The sequence below is a fragment of the Protopterus annectens genome, chromosome 1.part0 (assembly GCF_019279795.1).
Source record: "Protopterus annectens isolate FY-2018-M chromosome 1.part0, PAN1.0, whole genome shotgun sequence".
Classification (NCBI taxonomy): Eukaryota; Metazoa; Chordata; order Ceratodontiformes; family Protopteridae; genus Protopterus; species Protopterus annectens.
Genome location: NC_056725.1, coordinates 1,254,036,708 through 1,254,052,253, shown reverse-complemented (window position 1 = coordinate 1,254,052,253; position 15,546 = coordinate 1,254,036,708).

Genomic DNA, 15,546 nt, shown 5'->3' with positions numbered 1-15,546 from the left:
TTTTTGCTATATGACTTGAACTGCCATCTCTTTATAGTCATTCCTTCATAATGACAGTACTTCATGCCAAGTATCATGAAAAAGAAAAATGTAAGGCTTTTAAAATACAGACGTGTGCTGACCTGTGATAATCATTTAACATATGATGCATTATTGTCATAACCCATACTGAGGGAGGGTTCATACAGAATTAACAGCACCGTATACATCAGTACAATATACATTTGGAGTAATTCTTCTTCTTTTCCCAGTTGGGGTCACCACAGCAGATCACCTGTCTGCCCATGATTGGCAGTGGAGTTTTACAGTGTCAAGTTGCCAGCCCAGTGCCCAACCTTCTGCAGAAGGCACACACACACATCTACACACACACACACACACACACACACACACACACACACACACACACACACACATGCCTAGGGCCAATTTAGAGTATCCAATCCACCTGCAGCATGTTTTTGGGAGGAAACAGGAGCACCCAGAGGAAACCCACCCGACCACAGGGATGACATGCAGACTCCACACAGAAGGCACCCCAGCCGAGGATCAAACCAGAGACCCCCTTGCTGTGAGGCAGCAATGCTAACTGCTGCACCACCATGGCTGTCATATACATTTGAGGTAATAACAAATCTTATTGCAGTAAACCCCTGTTCAGATATATTTTTAAACCTGTGTGCTGACCTCTTCAGATTCCCTTTGTCCGTAGTATTGCTAACTGTAATCCCCTCATACTTTTACACAGGAACTATTTGTGACATCATGCATATGCAATTGTGGTTTAACTTTACTATCAGTGCTATGAGGATGTACATGACACAGATCACACGACTTGTTTAACATACATTTGACATACTTGTGTTTCACCATTCATCTTTTAATTTGACAGTGTATTTCAGGTTCAAGTATAATAAAAGAATACATGAAAAACACTCTTTCTGCCACCTAAATTAAAGCAAGCCCTAATGTAAATTCCAGCTTGTGTTGTGCTTCACAACTTATTGCGTTAAAACACTGAGCCACTTTTAAATAAGAGGTGTATTTTTCTGAAGTTAATACTGCCCATACTGCTGACTAAAGCTCACCATAAACTCTCTAATTTACACTTCTGACAGCAAAGTTTTTGCCCATGTGAAAGAAATTTTTGAGTTTTTGCCTTGAGAATTGACCTGTAGTCCAGTGATAGTCACTGCTGGCAATCACCACTGTGCAATTAAGTGTCCTGTAAAGGATGAAGACAAAGAAACCAAAAATGAATCTGAAATCGATGTGAAGAATTATCAACTTGGTGCCCTTATGCACTTAAAATGGTGGTATTAAGGATATCTACTTAAACAGAGATGTCTACCTCTCTAGTTTAGTACCCTGAAACCATTGCATCACCATGAAATACTGACTTGATTAAAATTGTTTGCCACCTCAACCATGACATATATGAAACATGGAAAGGGGAGCAAATGTCAGAACTTTGTACAGGTGTGCACTGTTTAATGTCCTTCCGCACAACATCTGAGCGCATTTATGTCCATACTGTACAAGTGGACATAAATGCGATCAGCAGCTGTGCATAGAGAAGTTATGCAAAGCCCAATACAAACTATAGGGTGTTTGCTTAATGTCCACACCACTTAAGGTTCTAGGCACAGACACATTATCTTCTTAAATATTTAACTGCAGTGTGTATATAGGTAATCTCCTAAGTCAGTAAATGTACATGAAATCCTGTCAGTAAGTCTCTTCACACCCTCTGTAAAACTACTTGTTATTACCAAGAGTGACAAATGAGTAATTAAACGTGCATAACTGCTAATATGTTACACTTGTAAGGCAGTGCCTATGAAAAATTCTGAATAATCACTCTTGTACAACTCAGGCATATGCATGACGTTGTGTAGGTCCTAACATCCTGTTGGCCTGCCCACACTTCAAGCAGGTTGAGTCACTCGGGAATGATAATGAACTGACACCTGATTTACATATTCAATGTGCCCAGAGGGGTTAATCTCCATGATATAAGCAGAACCTAGAGCTATGAGACTTCCATCATGCTAGAGAAGATTGCTTGGATTTCCAAGTGCTGCCAAACAAAACTACCATTAATTACTCTTAAAAGTGTTACATTTACATTACTTTTTGCAGAACTCTCACAATTTCTGTCAAGGTTTGTTATGTTCTGTACAACTACTGATTACAGAATTGTTTTAGTATGTTTTAGTAGTGAAATGAGTACTGTCTACACTTTGCAAAGTTCATTTGGTAATGAATGTGTAACAGTTGCTTCTTTACTTGTATTCCATGGGGTTCATGGGTTTCTGGCAAAATTTTCTAAGGATTTTGAGATGTCTTACTTGAGAAGGTTGCATAGTTTAAAGTGACATCAAGGAACCGTTCACTGCTAATGCTGTTATATATGTATAAAACAAAAATGCAGGAACACAGCAGAACTGTTTGAATTTTCTTTACTTTAACACACATTGGTACCTCAGCCATTCACCTTCAATGGACAATATACAATTACAAACAACCATCTTTATATACATAGGTTCAAACCCCAATTAATCCAATTAAATGCTAATTGAAAAATTACATCTTGTTTAAAATGCTGCATACACATTTTTTAAAGTACTACATACTCATTTTATTAAATACAGCCATCCTAAACATTTTAAATAACTCATTTTAAATATAAACTATCCAAAATTGATTAATGAACTATTTTAATAAACTTTTTTTATGAAATATATCCTTTAAACAATTGAATATGCCTTTAATTAGAGGCCCAAAAGCTGATGTAGGTGTTTCTGCTTGTAGACAAATATTTCTGGCACATTTATTAATGGTAGAAAATGTACCTGTAGGGGTAATTTTGGATGTAATTCTTGTGGGGTAGTTTATATCGTAGGGTGTGGTTGCGCAAATGTAAAATGTTATATTGGTCAGACAAAAAGAGCAGTAAAGGTTAGGATCATGGAACATTTAAGGGATATTATCAATAGAAACTTTTAAGAGTCCAGTTGCTGAACATTTTGTGAATTTCCATGGGGGGAGCACTAGTTCCTTTTTCTTTAGTATTTTGGCACAACCTGTGTTAGTTGGGGGGGGGGGGGGTGATATGGTGAGGAGGTTGAATGAGTTAGAAAGTAAGTTCATTCTCAGTTATGGAACATTGTTTCCTTGAGTCTCAATCTTGTGGTAAATATATGAATTTGTATTAAAAAAAAAATGTCATATTTATGAATTTATAAATGTATGAATTAATGAGGCTTTTATTGTCATGCTTATTTAGTCTATTATAAAGGATATATTTCATAAAAAAGTTTATTAAAATAGTTCATTAATCAATTATGGATAGTTTATATTTAAACTGAGTTATTTAAAATGTTTAGGATGGCTATATTTAATAAAATGTGTATGTAGTACTTTAAAAAATGTGTATGCAGCATTTTAAACAAGTTGTAATTTTCCAATTAGTATTTAACTGGATTAATTGGGGTTTGAACCTATGTATATAAAGATGGTTGTTTGTAATTGTATATTGTCCATTGAAGGCGAATGGCTGAGGTACCAGTGTGTGTTAAAGTAAAGAAAATTTCAAACAGTTCTGCTGTGTTCCTGCCTTTTTTGTTTTTTGGTATATGGTTTGGCGAAGTGGTGGATTTGTGAAGAATATATATTTTTTTGTAATGTCTTTGGATGTGGCAGTTGCAGTTCCTGGGGTATTTTGAACCCTAACGGATGTCAACAAGTTATTGTTTGCCGAACTGATTAAGGAACGAGAAGCAAAACTTGCAAATCATAACTTTTGGCAAGCATCTGGTGAGATGGACTGTAACTTTCAGTTTATTCAACTTGGGCGGTTAATGATTAAAGAATTAAATTTTTATTATGATATCAAGTTGCTTGAAAAGTATATCGGCATGAAAGTGACACCGAGGAGTTTAAGGAAGATAAGCTGCCAGCCGGTAATTTCACGGAAGATGAGCAAGATCTTATGCATGAATGGAGGCAAGTTTCAACTGACTGTACTTTAGAGTGGATTCGTGTGCTGGTAAAAGGAAACAACAGGAATAGTGAAAAGCTTCAACAACAAATAGTTGACTTGCGGCAGAAATTGTGTGCCTCCGTTTCTGGTGAGTCTTTTATCAGGAAAATAAATGAGCCGAATAGCAAATTGGGAGAATATTAGTCGGAGGTAAGTGATAGAAAGAAAAAGAAGATCCTACGTGATTTGAATGACTTTGATAATCGTTTAGTCTTTGGCTGGCAGCGTAACTCCCATTCATTGAAAAACAGGAAGAGAGGTGGTCAAATGTCAGCATTGCATGATTCTTCAGCCTCATCACTAGACATTTCCTCTAAAAAAAGTGTTTCTTTCGAAACTATAGATGGTGAAATTGGTTTAGATTCTTCACAATCACAGGTCAATGAAAATATGATGGCTGGGATAAATGCTCAACAGCAGGGAAAGTCGAGAAAGAGTCATCACAAGGGGAAGAGGGATCATTGAATTTTCTTGGTGGGAAAAAGTGATACCAGCCATTTGAAAGAAGGAACTTTGTGCTTACCTTTTGGATTGTTTAATGGGGGACAAAATGTTGCTGTTTTTTCGGAAGTGGCAGCTGATGCAAATTTGGACTCATTTGATTTTGTTAATGTAAGTAACAGTGCATTTCAAGAATCTGATACTTTAAAAATAATTAATTTATCAAATATGCAGTTATGCGCTTCAGTAATTTCTTTGCTAATGAAGGGTACAAAGTTTGTGCCTTTTAAAGGGCCTTCATTGGCAGATGTATTAATTGAAGCTAAAACGTTTTGTAGAAAATTGCATCTTACTGTATTTTTTGGTAAAGATAAAAATGCTGCAAAAGATGAAGTGAATTTAATTGGGGATGATTTGCTTTTGACTGTTTCTATTTATGATATCCCTGGTGATGAAGAAAATATTTTTGTTCATGATTTTGAATGTGATGTTTCTCTAAATAATGAGTTTGTTTTTGATGTTGGGGGGGTTTCTATTGGTTATGAGAAATTGTTGGTTCCCCATTTACCTGTTGTAAGTAATTTCATGCCACCAAAGCTTTCATCTGCTATAATTCTCTTTGAGCAAATGTTTTATAGAAGAACTGAACATGATTATCGAATGTTTGTTAAGGGTAAAAAAACTTATAACATCACCAAATGTGAGTAGGAAGGTTTGAATGTGTTAAGGGCAAAGTTGAGTGATTATGTGTTTAGGCAGGCAGACAAGGGGGGAAATTGGGTTCTTATGAACAAGCAAGAGTGCAAGAAAATGGTTTGTGATTTGTTGGATGTTAGGCAAGACTATATTAAACTTAATCACAACCCAGTGAATGAATATAATACTGAGTTGCTGGAGATTTTGGAAAGAGGAGAGCGTTTGGGCTTTCTGACTAAGGAAAATGTTAGGAAATTGTATATTGCAAAGCCTGTTGATCCAATGTGTTATGCATTGCCTAAGATACATAAAAATATAAGCAACCCACGTGGTAGGCCCATCATCTCAGGGGTAGGTTCGTACTTACAAAATGTAGGTTTGCTTTTGGATTCTTTATTGAAGGCATACCTAAGTAAAATACCTGCTCATGTTAAAAATACTGAGGAGCTGTGTAAGGTGTTTAATGCAGTGGAATGGTGTGATGATTATTATTGGGTTGTTGTAGATGTAAATTCACTTTACACTAACATTCAGACCAAATGGGGTCTTAAGGCCACTTGGAATATCTTGGGGGATGGGCCTAAAACTGGTTTTGTAATTCGGTTGCTTGAATTTTGCTTTACTCATAATTAGTTTAAATTTGATGGTGATGTATTTTTGCAACATAAGGGAACAGCTATGGGGGCTTCTTATGCTCCAACATATGCTATCTTGTATATGGGGTATTTTGAAAAATTGTTCATCTATAGTACTGAATTTTTCAAAAAAACATGTATTGATTTACAAACGCTTTATAGATTACCTTTTTTTTGTGTAGGGGTGATGTCAGTGAATTTGATCACTTTTTTAGTGGGTTAAATTCAAATGGTCATGGTTTAAAGTTTTCCATTAAAAGAGATGAATCTTGCATTCAATTTTTGGATGTAGTACTCTATGTGGACAATGGTAATAAAATTCAATATAAACCATTTAGGAAGAACACATCGGTTAGCAATTTTCTGCATGCAGACAGTATGCATCCTCCTCATTTGTTAAAATCATTGCCCCTGGGTGAATTTAGGCCTGTTTATCGAAACACTTCTGAAGAGAGGTTTAAAAAGAAATTTGTGAGGGAAGCTAGTGATAGACTTGTTAAGCGAGGATACAAGGTTGAGCATTTAAATCAGGCATTAAATGAGGCACTGGAAATAAAATCTGGGAAAAAAGCTATGAGTAGCCATAAATTTGTTATGAATAGGGATTCAGTTACCAGTGCTTGTGATGAAAAAATGCTCTTCTTTGTTTCTCGATACTCTGGTTTTTCAGAGGTAATGAGAAGGGCGCTTTTGGACCTCTGGTATATAGTTTGTGAAGATGTCACAGTTGGCAATCTGTTTCCAAAGTATGTTAGATTTTCATATGGTAGATATGCCAATTTAAAGGGCAGCCATGGTGGTGCAACGGTTAGCATTGTCGCCTCACAGCAAGAGGTTCTCTGGTTCAATCCTCGGCTGGGGTGCCTTCTGTGCGGAGGCTGCATGTCCTCCCTGTGGTCACGTGGGTTTCCTCCGGGTGCTCCGGTTTCCTCCCACATCCCAAAGACATGCTGTAGGTGGATTGGACACTCTAAATTGGCCCTAGGTGTGAGTGCATATGTGCGTGCGTGCCTTCTGTGGAAGGTTAGGCGCTGGGCTGGCAACTCAACATTGTAAAAACTCCACTGCCAATCATGAGCGGACAAGGTGATCTGCTGTGGCGAACCCTAACCGGGAAAAGCTGAAATAAGAAGAAAAAGATATGCCAGTTTAAAAGAACTATTGAATATGCCTTTAACTAGAGGCCCTAAAGCTGATGTAGGTGTTTCCTGCTTGTAGACGCTCTAAGGTATGCAGTTATATTAAAAACATTTCTGGCACATTTATTAATGGTAGAAAATGTACCTGTAGGGGTAATTTTGGATGTAATTCTTGTGGGGTAGTTTATATCGTAGGGTGTGGTTGCGCAAATGTAAAATGGTATATTGGTCAGACAAAAAAGAGCAGTAAAGGTTAGGATCATGGAACATTTAAGGGATATTATCAATAGAAACTTTAAGAGTCCAGTTGCTGAACATTTTGTGAATTTCCATGGGGGGAGCACTAGTTCCTTTTTCTTTAGTATTTTGGCACAACCTGTGTTAGTTGGGGGGGGTGATATGGTGAGGAGGTTGAATCAGTTAGAAAGTAAGTTCATTCTCAGTTATGGAACATTGTTTCCTAGGGGTCTCAATCTTGTGGTAACTATATGAAATTGTATTTAAAAAAAAAATTCATATTTATGAATTTATAAATGTATGAATTAATGAGGCTTTTGTTGTCATGCTTATTTAGTCTATTATAAAGGATATATTTCATAAAAAAATTTATTAAAATAGTTCATTAATCAATTATGGATAGTTTATATTTAAAATGAGTTATTTAAAATGTTTAGGATGGCTGTATTTAATAAAATGTGTATGTAGTACTTTAAAAAATGTGTATGCAGCATTTTAAACAAGATATAATTTTTCAATTAGTATTTAATTGGATTAATTGGGGTTTGAGCCTATGTATATAAAGATGGTTGTTTGTAATTGTATATTGTTCATTGAAGGCGAATGGCTGAGGTACCAATGTGTGTTAAAGTAAAGAAAATTCAAACAGTTCTATTGTGTTCCTGCCTTTTTTGTTTTTTTGGTATATGGTTTGGCAAAGTGGTGGATTTGTGAAGAATATATATTTTTTGTGCTGTTATATATGTCCCTGACATCATTTTTCCATTCTGAAGTTGTGTTATTGCCATTAGGGCTATGGGGGTTTGTACCAGGAATTGCTTTATTATTAGCAAAATGAATGCCCTCTACATTTTGCAAAGTTCTTTTTGTAGTGAAGGAATGACAGTTGCTATTGCAGTACTCATTTACTTCTGGTTCAAAGGTTTCAGGAAACATTTTCTGAGGATGTTGTCACACATGCATGATTTGAGAAGCTTATGTAGGTTAAAGTGACATTAAAAAAACTGTTCAGTGTTAATGTTGTTCTGTATCCCTGAGATCATTTTATTTCCATTTGGAAGTTGAATTATTGCCATGGGGCAGGGTATGGAGGACTGTAATGTAGTACTTAGATCTCTGTATTCAGATTATTACCATTTTTAAAAGGTGATACCTGCATAATGATTTTTTTTTCTGCTCAGTATTAAATCAGTTTGTAACCACACAGTCCCTGTTGTACTGTGGCTGTTAAATTTCTTTTTTACTTCACTACAGGAATATGTCACCTAAACAGGAAAGACAGTGTCAGTCCCTCACAAACCTACATTCACAGATGCTAAGGATGAAGTAATTGGGGTCTATATTAGAACACCAAAGTTTCAGGATGTTCTAATATCGACACCTAGTAACCGAAAACCGGTAAGACCAAACATTTAGAACATCAAATTTTTTCCTAGGGAAAAAATTTGCTGTTCCAAAACACATACACACAACACAAACACACCAAACAAACAGCAATCCACACACATACACCTAAAATCTTACATCTAAACCTACACTAAACTGTACATACACCACTATCTACCCACTTACCTTAACCCAAACCCTAACCGTAATGTCCGTCACTATCGCACACACACCTCAACCGCTCCCTAACCCTAACTCACCTATCCCACCCTAACCCTCACGTCCCAAACATTCGCACACTTACCTGACCCGCGCCCTAACCCTAACTCACCTATCCCACCCTAACCCTCACGACCACACAATCGCATACTTACCTGAACCCGACTATAACTTTCCACTGCAAAGCTGAAAATAGCGAAGTGACAGGAATGGACAACCAAATTCTTTCCCTAGGAAAGAATTCAGTTATCTAAAACTTCGCTATTTTCAGCTTTTGCTTATTAGGTGTCGATATTGGAACATTCGAAGACCTGAAACTTCGATGTTCTAATATAGACCCAGTAATTGTACAGGCCATATGACTCCATGGGACATGAATCTTAAATCCACACTCAACTGACAAGCCCTTCTATGACCATGTTTGATGGCAAGTGGTTGATGATGTGACTACTGCAGGTGGCCAGGGTCATGACACAAGGCTATCAGACACAGGGTCAGTGATATGAACAAGACTGTTATTAGTAGAGCCAAGGCGGTGGCATGGGAACAAAGAGCTACTGGAGCTGGACCTGCTACAGAAACACGACTCACTGAGACTGAGGAATTCCTATCAACTGTAAGGGATCCATGGAGGTAAGAGGAGTTACCCAATACTGTGGTGGACATAAGAGCAAAGGTGGGAGACAGCCATATTGTGTCCATTACTGATACTCCAGGTATGTTATATATATATATATATATATATATATATATATATATATATATATATATATATATATACAAAACTGTGTGTATGCCTAGAGTTATAAATCTTTTGGTTTAAGTAGCCATCCTCTGATTAATACTAATCAAACCTCTATCAATTGTAATTTTGCATATCTATGGACATCTGGCATTGAGGTTCAACAAACACCTGTACATTGTATGGGCATAGTTTATTTGTCTTCATTTATATACAGATCTTTAAATGTACCTTACTATAAAGTTTATTTGTATTTGCATCTATTGCTGCTTTATTGGTTTAGGTAGCTTAGTCTGATCATTTCTTTTTGTACTTCTGTTTTTCTGTTTCCTTCATGTAATCACATGTGAGGCTGGCACCAGCACTGTAAAGCTCCTGGTGCCTGATGTTGGAGGATCAGTAGGTCTGACAGTGATGAACATGCACAGTCTGGAGTTGCACATGGTATGTGTGATAAGGATGTGTCTCCCCCATCTCTCCCCAAAATGTGGATCAGTCAGTATACCTATGTATACGCATGACCCAGAACCATCTGAGAACAGAATGGTTGAGGTGGGCATGGCTGATAAGGGTAGTGTAGTTATCTCAGCTGCAGAGCTGGCAGAAACTCCCACTAACAATCACGAGGGTGAAAAACCACACAAGGGTAGATATACTTAGAAGAGGAATGCTTACCACCCTTCCCCTTGAAGTTGATGTATCAATATTTACAACCCAAACTAAGTGTAGAGTTGTCATGGATTCACAGGTAAGTTCCACCAGGGCCTTGGAAGAGGAGTACCATATGTCATATGTTCTGACATGTGAGACTGCATGAATCATGTGTGTGACTCCTTGGACTTGATGAATGACACACTGGGCTGTTCAGTGTCGGTTATGGAATATCTACTATCAGAGGGTCAGTATCCATGAGACCAAAGAGCTGGCAAATTGCCATATGTTAGCTGATGTGTCCATGGCCATTCCAGATCCTGCTCCCGTATTGGTACAATTTCTACTGCTCCATCAGTGGTTGATGTATCCACAACCAGATGTGGAGGGTGTGGTCGTGAACACAGTCATGAGGACAGGTCAACCAGCCGACATCGTTCATGTTCAAGTAGCATCCCAACATCTAGCCAGGCTCATAAAACTAGCAGTGCAACTCCTGGAAGAGGTATTTCACATGATCGAGGCAGAAATGGTGAACTGAATCCTGTACCATTCACGGTTCACACCTGTCCAGGATGCAAGGGCATAGTGCTCGCACAACTGTTTTGGCTTTGTTCTGCTGCAACACACACACAGGGTACACCTTACTTTACCCACACACACACACACACACACACACACACACACACACACACACACACACACACACACACATGCACACGCATACATGCACACGCACACGCACACACGCACACACGCACACACACTTATTCAACACTGACTTCTTTACATCTGGAGATACTGGCCCTGACAGTGCATACTTGACCTTACCCTCATTTCTCACCCACACTCTTCTTTTGTGACAGGCTTGCCTTCCTGTAAACCCATTCCCACCCTTTGCAAGTGATGATGATTGTGCTCTGCCCTTTGCACATTTCCTTGTGATTTAGAGTTGCCTATATTTGATGCACAGAGTGGACAGCTAATGCTTGCTTAATCAGAAGTCTGTTTAATTCAAGACTATGTACCGGATTTCATTTTTCTTTTTATTTTGCTTAAGTTCAACAGTGTTAGTATCTGTAGTGCTCACACTTGCAGTAACAGGATAATATTATTACTTATGTCTGATGCACAATAGAGCAGGTTATGTCTGATACACAGCAGTGAGTAGGCCAAGCATGTTTTTGGGCAATACCTTTTTTCTTTCCTCTGCTGGATTGCAACTTCTCATTTGTGTCTTACCTAGTTAGCTTTTCTTTTCTTGTTATAAAGTTCAATAACTATGCTTAGGTTGATAGGTAAGTACATGGCTAGCTGTCCTTGTGGATCATTTTAAGCCTAGATAATTTTCTTCAGCAGTGAGAATCAAACCCTGTACCCTGAGTCTGTGAGGTAAACACCCTAACCATTATGACAACTCCTTATGATCACCTACCTATGCAGATAATAGTAACATTGCCCTACCCCCCCCCGTGGGTTTGTGTGACATGGGCCTTCTTTTGCTTGATGCACAGGTTGTATACATATGCAGGGGACATCCATTTTATACCTCTAATAGGTTCGTAGTTGTCTTATTTTGTCTCTGTCACATTATCATTCCTATAGCTTACTGCTGATATTCCTGTATTGTTGATTAACAGTTCATTTTACTGACGTCCAGTGCATACATAGAAGGGTAATCATTTATATCTTTAATACAGGTTCATCACTCACCTTTGCTAATGCTGCTGATAATGTTTTGAGGTCTGGGGTTATGTATGTCTGATGCTCACAGTAACCACCCAGTTCATGGGTAAGTAAAGGCTAGTAAATTTGAATGCGTCACTGTTACTGTTTGTATGTGCTTATTTAATTTTTTGTTTACTTAAGTGGTGAGTGCGTACACTTTTCACTGCCTCTTATCCACGGCCATAGCATATTGTGCACAGCTTCATCTGTCACGATCCTTCCTAGCAGCTGGTTCTTTATCAAACACCCCATCTGTATCTGCTGGCCCTGACTGTGGCACTGGGAATTGTGACCCTTGTCCTGGGTCTCCCTGCTGTAACTGTTTCCTGAGGATTATATTATGCAGTATGGCACAGACCATCAGTATATTGGTAGAGTTGGTGGGGTTACACTGCAGGGCACTTCCAGACATATTTAGACATCTGAAACATGACTTAAGCAGACCAAAAACATGCTCTATGATCTTTCCAGTCTGAGTGTGTGTATTATTGTAACCTTGCTCAATGGGGTTGTGTGGGTTTCTCATGAGAGTCATTAGCCAAGGTTCTTGCACATATCCTGCAGCCCCTACTAAATGTCCTTGTGAAAAGTCACCCAAAGAAAACCTTAGATACAGGTCATAGGAATGAGATAAATGGGAGTTGTGGAAACTGTCAGGTTTACCTGCACACCCATTATAGATTATTCCTGTTACATTAGGATACCTGACAGGTAATAGAGTAGTAGCCTTTCCTGTTTATGTACAACTTTCCCAGTTCACCAGGTGGAGCTTCTATTTCAATGTTGGTGCAGTCTTTGGCCCACAAAATCTCCAGAAAATGTGCTATGGCATAGAAATACTGCATAGTGATAGGGCTCTCTTCCAGAGTACATGGAAACCAGATATGCCCCCATATGTTGCAGCATTGCATTGAGAAACTGCTGGTGTATTCTTGTGGTAGAAGCCAGTGACACACCCACTATGTTCCTTGTGCATCTCTGAACAGGCCCTGCAGCTGGTATACATAATGCTATACATACGCTGGTTTGCACTGGGATCTGTTCTGCATGATTCCAATGGGGCCTTATGTGAGGACAGCAGATGTTTAGTACTTACACTTCGGTATCCTTGCCAACCCTGTAGTGCTCTATTATTTTTATCTAACAAAGTCCATGATAGGTCAAATGTGGTCTGATCACACTATACCTTCTGCGTCGAGGTCTAGCATGAGCAGCGCCTTGTATTAAAGTCTGTCACACATACAGATTTATTATGGCTGCAGCAATCCCTATCATTTTTCAAGTTTCCTAGTGGCTGTATTTTAACATATCTTGGAATGCACAGCTAAAGTGTACATGATGACAAGGCACTCATTTTATATTTTCCTAAATTGCTCTGCAATGATTATTTGCTTAATTAGCAAGCACTTCATCCTTTTACTTGCTCATTAGCATATTTGATCACTAACTCTTGTTTTGCAGGTGAGTGAGACAAGTTCTACTGTTTGCTGAATCGCAAACAGCATGCTGGTCATTGCTCACCATATAAATGTGTTTAGCGAGATGTATAGGCATTCATGAATTCCATGTATTTATTACATCCATGTAATAAATACTATTTAGTGAAGAAACATATAAAAATCTAATAAAATCCATAGTCTGTTCCAAGTATACAGAAAATTTTCCAATTCACTGATAGTGCCAGACCATAACATAAAAATATCATCTTGATATCTGAGATACCAAACGGTCATGGCTTTGAATGGACATCATTCTAGGTTACAGATGAGATCAGAAGTTTGTACACAGTTATTCCTTATAATACAGGGATGGAATAGTGTTTCTGTGGCAAAACATGTATTAAATACAGTGGGTATCAGGTTTACAGATGGTTTTATGGACATAGCACTGAGGAAAAAGTCAACTATTTTCAAAGATGAATATATCCAGTAATACATTACTGTGGCAAACTGGTGATACAACAGCACTGATTTATGCCAACCTAGTGATTATGTAGTAGGAAAAGGAATAAGTGTTAACTGTTCATTTACCTGGATGTGTTCATCTCAAAAGACAACGTGTCCCATTGTTTTCAATCATCCTTGTATCTTAAATCACTCTTTTCTAACTCTTATCTTCACATTAGTTGCCATACTTTTCACCAGAAGCACTGATTTATGAAAGGGCAAAGGCCAAGATGTCCCAGATTATTTCCTTGGCTAAGGTATTTTTATAATAAATCCTTGTTTAAAAAAATGCTCATCAACAGACAGTACAAAGTTTTGTTTATTGATGGGACAGCAGATGCATGTATTATTGGGAGAAGTCTGGTTTACAAACTCTTTCTAAAAGACTTAGGGTTCACTATGAAATAAAACTACAGTCTTCAAGTAAAGACCTCTGTCACTTAAATTACATCTTTTTTCAGTGGATGCAGGACATATCTGTAAAACTGTAAAATTCAACTGGTAAAAAATATGCCCTTTAACCTCATGCAAATTTTAGGTGTTGAATCAAAAAATAGTTTTTAGAAGGGCACATAATATTAAGACCATAATAGAGAGCTCATCAATTACTTCTGTCACTCCCAGTGGAAAAATGTCCAAATGTGGGATGTGTAAACACTGTAGGTATATTTATGGCACAAGAAATGTCTCAATTAAAGCTTATCAGAAGTCAATCCCTTGCCCCAGTAGGTGTAACTGCAACACCAGGGCAGTAGTATACCTCACACATTGTCTTTCCTGAAACACATATTATATAGGGAAATGGAACATTCCCTTAAAGAAACGACTTGTGGATCATGTTAAGGACATTCAGAAGGGGGATGCTGCCTATACTATTTATCACCTATTTTCCCAAAATACAAGAAGTTTGTGCTTTTTGTGGTTAGCAAAATGAATATCTCTGAAAGCAGAGGTCCCTGGAAATGCAGACTTCAAAGAAAAGAAATGTGGCAACTTAGACTTAATGCCACAACGTTTCCAGGAATCAATGACAATGTTTCCATATTACCAGCCTCAAAACTAAAATCTATGGGATGCTAAATGTATATAGTTGTATGTATATACAATGGTGCACAAAATATTATTTAAATGTTTTACGATTTTTAAGTTTTTCTCTAGGCTGATTTTACTTGCTGATTTTGATTAACTAATGCTGATCACATGACTGATTCTTCATTTTTACAGTGAAGTAGAGAATATTTTAACAGTTTTACTAAAGTCAGCTTGTTGCTATAGGACAAAAGCTCTCAACTTTTTTTTTTTGGAATAAAACACTGTTTCTTGTGAAAACAAGTGGAGGAATTACTTTAGTTATTGAGTTTTGTTTTGTCCTTCAGTAGCTTGACTGTGGATCTTTTTACTACAGCCTGGAATACCAAATTACCATTGTGGTAGGCCTTGGAGCCAGACATAGATCAAATAATCGGAAAGGGCTAGCACCAGTGGAAAAATAGTTGTACTAGGGTCTACCATTGGCAGAAGCTCTTTCTGAATCCCAACATTGTATTGATGATAAAAAATGTATTGTTTGATTTGAGGAGTCTGCATTCCTTGTTAGCTAATATTCAGTAAAGGTATTAAGAAACTTTGAATGTATGAATGTAAAATAAGATCACTGAATTATTTGGAATATTTTTTGATA